The 5,147-nt window shown below is 56.2% G+C and overlaps 1 pseudogene; it reads left to right on the top strand.

The window, feature by feature from the left end:
* Window positions 1-747: 747 nt before the first annotated feature.
* LOC113250098 (histo-blood group ABO system transferase-like) lies at window positions 748-2,342 on the top strand (annotated as a pseudogene).
* Window positions 2,343-5,147: the final 2,805 nt, after the last annotated feature.

The following is a 5,147-nucleotide window of genomic DNA, read 5'->3' on the forward strand; positions in this document are numbered from 1 at the left end:
CATGTTTTTATTTAAAAATTTATTGCGGAGTATAACATTGCTTGGTTTCACTATATTGAACAACCTTTGAGATGTTTGTGAAGAGACACTTATGATGTACAATATATTTAAGAGCTGTTGGTTTTGCAATTTCTCTGATCAGGCTTCTTACATCTATTTTAAGACAGGTGTAGGAATGTATTTGCTGATTTTGTGATGATTTCATTGGGGTTGGTATTAGTGGTTAGCATTGGTGTTAGGGGTTGCTAGGGTTATGGTTGGGTTAGGGTTAGGGTTAGGGGTCTCCCTGTCCCCTTCTGCACAGAGCCCATTCTCCTCCAGTAACCAGAGTGATCTTTTTGGAACATAACCTTTGGGCCTCTCTGTGGTCTGCTCCCCTCCTGCCCATCCTCTCCAGCCTCACCTCGGCCTGCCCCTCTGTGGGCCACCCAGGGATGTGGTTGTCCCACATGTGCCTCAGGCCTGAGTCCAAGACTTTGCATTCACTGTGCCCTCTGCCAGGAGCACTCTTCTCTCCCCCTGCTTCATGTCTGGCTTGTTTCCCCGTTGGCTGGGCCCCGAATTGCCCCCTGATAACCTGACTCATGTCTGCTGGTTGAACGTGCCTGTCTGCTATTTAAATGTAGTGCCTGCCTTCCCGATGTGAGCAATTTGCTAACCTGCCCGTGATGGGGCAGGTGTAAGGACGTAGCCTTAGTGTCTGCATAAAAAATCAGTCTCAGAGGGGCTCACCACACTTGCCTGATGATGGGGGAGCTGCTGTCCCCGTGGTGGGGAGCAGGTAGTCCCCTCAAAGGGGGACCAGTCATGTGAGGCAGTTGGACAAGACTCCCAACTTCTTGTCTGGGGAGATGTAGACCTGGACCTGGGAGCTTACACCCTTGGATTCAAGGCTGGGGCCTAAGCAAGCTCCTTCTTCTTCCAGAGGTCCTCTTTCCCCTTCCCTGACCATGGGCTGGACCTGATTCCTGACCTGGGGGAGTTCGAGGGTGACCCCTCCTAGGAATACCAGTGGTTTACTGAGGACCTTGTCAGCAGGATGCCCAGTAGCCTTGAAGGGAGGACCGTACAGGAGGTGGAGACAGCTCTGTGGGGGTCGGTGACATCCCACGCAAAACAAAATGGGGCCGGTGGCCGGCCCTGCTGGTTCTACCCAGATTGTAGGGCATAGAAACAAGGGCTGTGCCCCAAGGTGCTCCTCTCCTGACAGGTGGGGACAGAACTGGGGGTTTGCCCGGGAGCTCAGCACAGGGGAAGTGTTCTTGGCTCCAGCATGCTAGAGCCCATGTGGGGCTGCATGGGCTTCCAACCTCTTAAGCCTTAGGCACCCCTTTGTAAGATGGGGTGCTGACGGCCCCCATCTCTGGGAGCAGAAGGTAGGGAGTCCGCATGGGCAGACTCACTCAGGAGAGGCCAGGAGAGTGGCTGTTGCTTAAAGCAGCCCAGGGCCTGCCCCCTTGAAGAAGGTACACAGATCTATGGCCCTCAGCTTCGGGGTCCTGCTGCCAGCCTCTGGCAGTGACCCTCCTCTCACCCTGTCCCCTGTCCCCGTAGCTATGTGGTCTTCCTGGAGCTGGTCCTGCAGACGGCGAAGAAGCACTTCATGGTGGGACACAGGGTCACCTACTACGTCTTCACTGACCAGCTGGCTGCTGTGCCCCGTGTGCCCCTCTGTGAGGGCCGGAGGGCGGTGGTCCTTATGGTGGACACAGTGTCACCTAGTACGTCTTCAGCGATCAGCCAGCTGCTGTACCTGTGTGCCCCTCCGTGAGGGCCAGTGGGTGGTGGTCCTCAAGGTCCGCGGTGCCTTATGGCGGACACAGGGTCACCTAGTACGTCTTCACCAACCACCAGCTGCCGGGCCTGTGTGCCTCTCTGGGAAGGCCGGAGGGTGGTGGTCCTCGGGGTCTGCGGCGCCCCGCGCTGGCAGGATGTGTCCTTGCAGCACATGGCGATGATCAGCCGCTTCTGTGAGCAGCGCTTCCTCTGTGAGGTGGACGACCTGGTGTGCGCGGATGTGGACATGAAGTTCTGTGACCATGTGGGTGTAGAGATCCTGTCCCCCCCTTTGTCACTTTGTACCCCAGTTTCTACTGGGTGGCCAATGAGAACTTCAGCTACGCGCGCCGGCCGCAGTCCCAGGCCCACATCCCCAGGCACCAGGGAAACTTTTACTGTATGGGGGCCTTTTTGGGGGGTCAGTGGTGGAGGTTCACTGACTGACATTGGCCTGTCACCAGGCAATGGGGGTCGACCTGGCCAATGGCATGGAGGCCATGTGGCCTGACAAGAGCCACCTGAACCGCAAGCCCACCAAGCCCCGGAGGCCATGTGGGACCTGAGGCTGCTGGGCTTCCCTCCCCCCACCCGGGTCATGAAGATGCTGAGATTTGGGCAGTGCCCAAGAATCACCAGGACATCCAGAACGCATGAGGGGCTCGCCCCGTCTCCGTCAGAGTGGCCTCTCTGAGCGGAGCCATAAGAGCAGATTCCTTCTTCTGTCCCCTCAACTGTGGAGTCCAGCACTGCCTGCTCGGGCATGTCCAGGGCCCCTAGCTGCCCCCATGCACAGGAGGCCTGCCAGGGGCACAAGTTCCTTTCTTTGTGGTCAGTGCATTTCAGTCATTTCTGGGTCATTTGCAGCTGTGAACGACTCCAGTTTTATGTCGAATGTTTTTCTGTGTCAATGTTGAGCAACCATCTTTAAAAAGAACAATTGAGGGAAAAGGTTTTCTCCCTGTTTCTAAACAGACACTGCCTGGTGGGCTGGGAATGGCCCTGCAGCAGCCCTGGAGCCAGAACGGGCCCGGGCTGGGTCTTCCTCCCACTCCCTGCACCTTGCGGCAGCCATGGGCCTTCAGGGTCAGGGGTGCGCCGAGCCACCTCTCTGACCGCCAGAGGCTGTGACCGCTAGCATGGCCTCCAGGAGCATGGAGCCCTCTGGGTTATTTCTGGTTCCTGCCTTGGTTTTAAATGGCTATTTCTGTGCTGGTGTTTGTGAGATGTGGGCACTGGCTCTGTCTGGATGCGCGTCCTGTTGGGATCCCTCAGTGCCCACTGGAGGGTTTGCACTTGTGGATTCTCTCTGCACTATGTGTTAGCAAGCATTCACTGAGTGCCTACTGTGCGCTCAGTCACCAGTAAGGGGCAGAGCATGGCGCCTGGGTGGCACAGCGGTTAAGCGTCTGCCTTCGGCTCAGGGTATGATCCCGGCGTTACGGGATCGAGCCCCACATCAGGATCCTCCACTATGAACCTGCTCCTTCCTCTCCCGCTCCCCCTGCTTGTGTTCCCTCTCTCGCTGGCTGTCTCTATCTCTGTCGAATAAATAAATAAAATCTTAAAAAAAAAAAAAAACAAAAAACAAGGGGCAGAGTGTGAGAGTGAGAACCAAGATACAGGGTCCCTGCTCCAGGGCCCTCCTGGGACTCGCGATGGCCCCGTCCTCCTGACTCACTACTTTCCTATTGTGGTGTAATAGACATATGACTAGGGGCGCCTGGGTGGCACAGCGGTTAAGCACCTGCCTTCGGCTCAGGGCGTGATCCCGGCGTTACGGGATCGAGCCCCACATCAGGTTCCTCTGCTGTGAGCCTGCTTCTTCCTCTCCCATTCCCCCTGCTTGTTTTCCCTCTCTAGCTGGCTGTCTCTATCTCTGTCAAATAAATAAAATCTTTAAAAAAAAAATAGACATATGACTGATACCATTAAGCACATTTCAGGGTACAATTCAGTGGCAATACGTACATTCACTGCTCTGCACCTGCCACCTCCATCCATTGCCACAACTTCGTTGTCATCCCAAACTGAACCTCTACCCACGAGACCCTAACCCCCATTCCCCCTCCCCAGCCCCGGCACCCAGCAGCTCCTTCCACCTCTGTGAATTGGAGTGCTCTCCATTCCTCACGAGTGGGGTCCTCCAGTATCTGTCCTTTAGGGACTGGCTTATTTCACATAACACAGTGGCCTAAGGTCTGTCCCCATGAGCCTGGACCTGACCCACTTTTCCCCCAAAGCAGTGGCTCAGCCCTCTCCTCTCTAAGCTGAGCCTCCTCTGCTCCCCTCTGCTCCCCTCATCTTCCTTCTCAGCCTGAAGATGATCCCAGCCAATCTGCAGCTTTGAAGACCTGTTCAGTGCAGATGCCGGACACACACCCCCGGGGCCTCGGGCCTCACCTACCCCATCTGTCCATGTCAGGTGCCTGCCCCCCACCCCCAGCCGGCCACCTGCACCTTCCACAAGTGTCCCCATCTCAGAAGAGGGAAACACCAAGTCCAGACCCTTGGAGACCTCAGTGACTTCTTGCTTACCACCAACTGTAGTGAGGTGGCTACTGGAGGGCATTCGATGTCCTAAACGTTTAAAGGCATATGTGAGTCTCTGCTGCCCAGGGCAACGGGTAACAGTTGGGGCAAACAGAAACCAAGCAGATTCACTGGAAGAAAGGCTGAGTGATGAGGAGCGTTAGGGAATAGGGCCTGGAAGCTCTGACTGTCCCCACCTGACCTTCAGATGCTCCCCAGTTCCTCCTGTGCCTCTGGTGTCTTCCTGGAACCCTGACCTGGCTGTTTTCAGACAGCTCGCCCAGTGGTACCCTCACTTTCTGGGGGGGGGGTTGCTGAAATCCGCAGTGTGTCCTGCTGCCCCACCTGGATCACATCGTCTGGGCCATCTGAGGACCCAAGACTGTGGGTCTGTGGCCTGGAAGGATTCTGAGCAGAGCTGGTGGGATGGGAGGGCTGCAAGGCACAGAGGCAGGTTTCCAGAAAGCTACGAAGCTATCTTCCTACAGTTTTTGAATCCAAGCCTTGAGATCTTTAAAATGCCAGCAGTGTTACAGCATGGGCCAGAAAAACAAATGTCCCTGTGCACCCAACACCACCTAAACTATTGGCCATTTCTTGTCCCTTGAGCTGAGTACAAAGGATTGGGAGTGGGGGCTTGAGGGAGGGGTCCTGGGCCAGACTTTGTGTTTCGGGGACAAAGGCCATCCAATCTCGTGCTGGGCCTGAGGCAGGGGCCTGTGTGGAGACCCCAGCTGCAGTCACTGCTGTCTGCTGATACTCCCTCAGCCCTCCCCAGTGCACCTGCTGCTGGGGGAGCGCCTGCCCCTCCTCCCTGCGGAGGGTTCTCTCCTGCACCA

Source organism: Ursus arctos, unplaced genomic scaffold (assembly GCF_023065955.2).
Source record: "Ursus arctos isolate Adak ecotype North America unplaced genomic scaffold, UrsArc2.0 scaffold_2, whole genome shotgun sequence".
Taxonomy (NCBI): Eukaryota; Metazoa; Chordata; class Mammalia; order Carnivora; family Ursidae; genus Ursus; species Ursus arctos.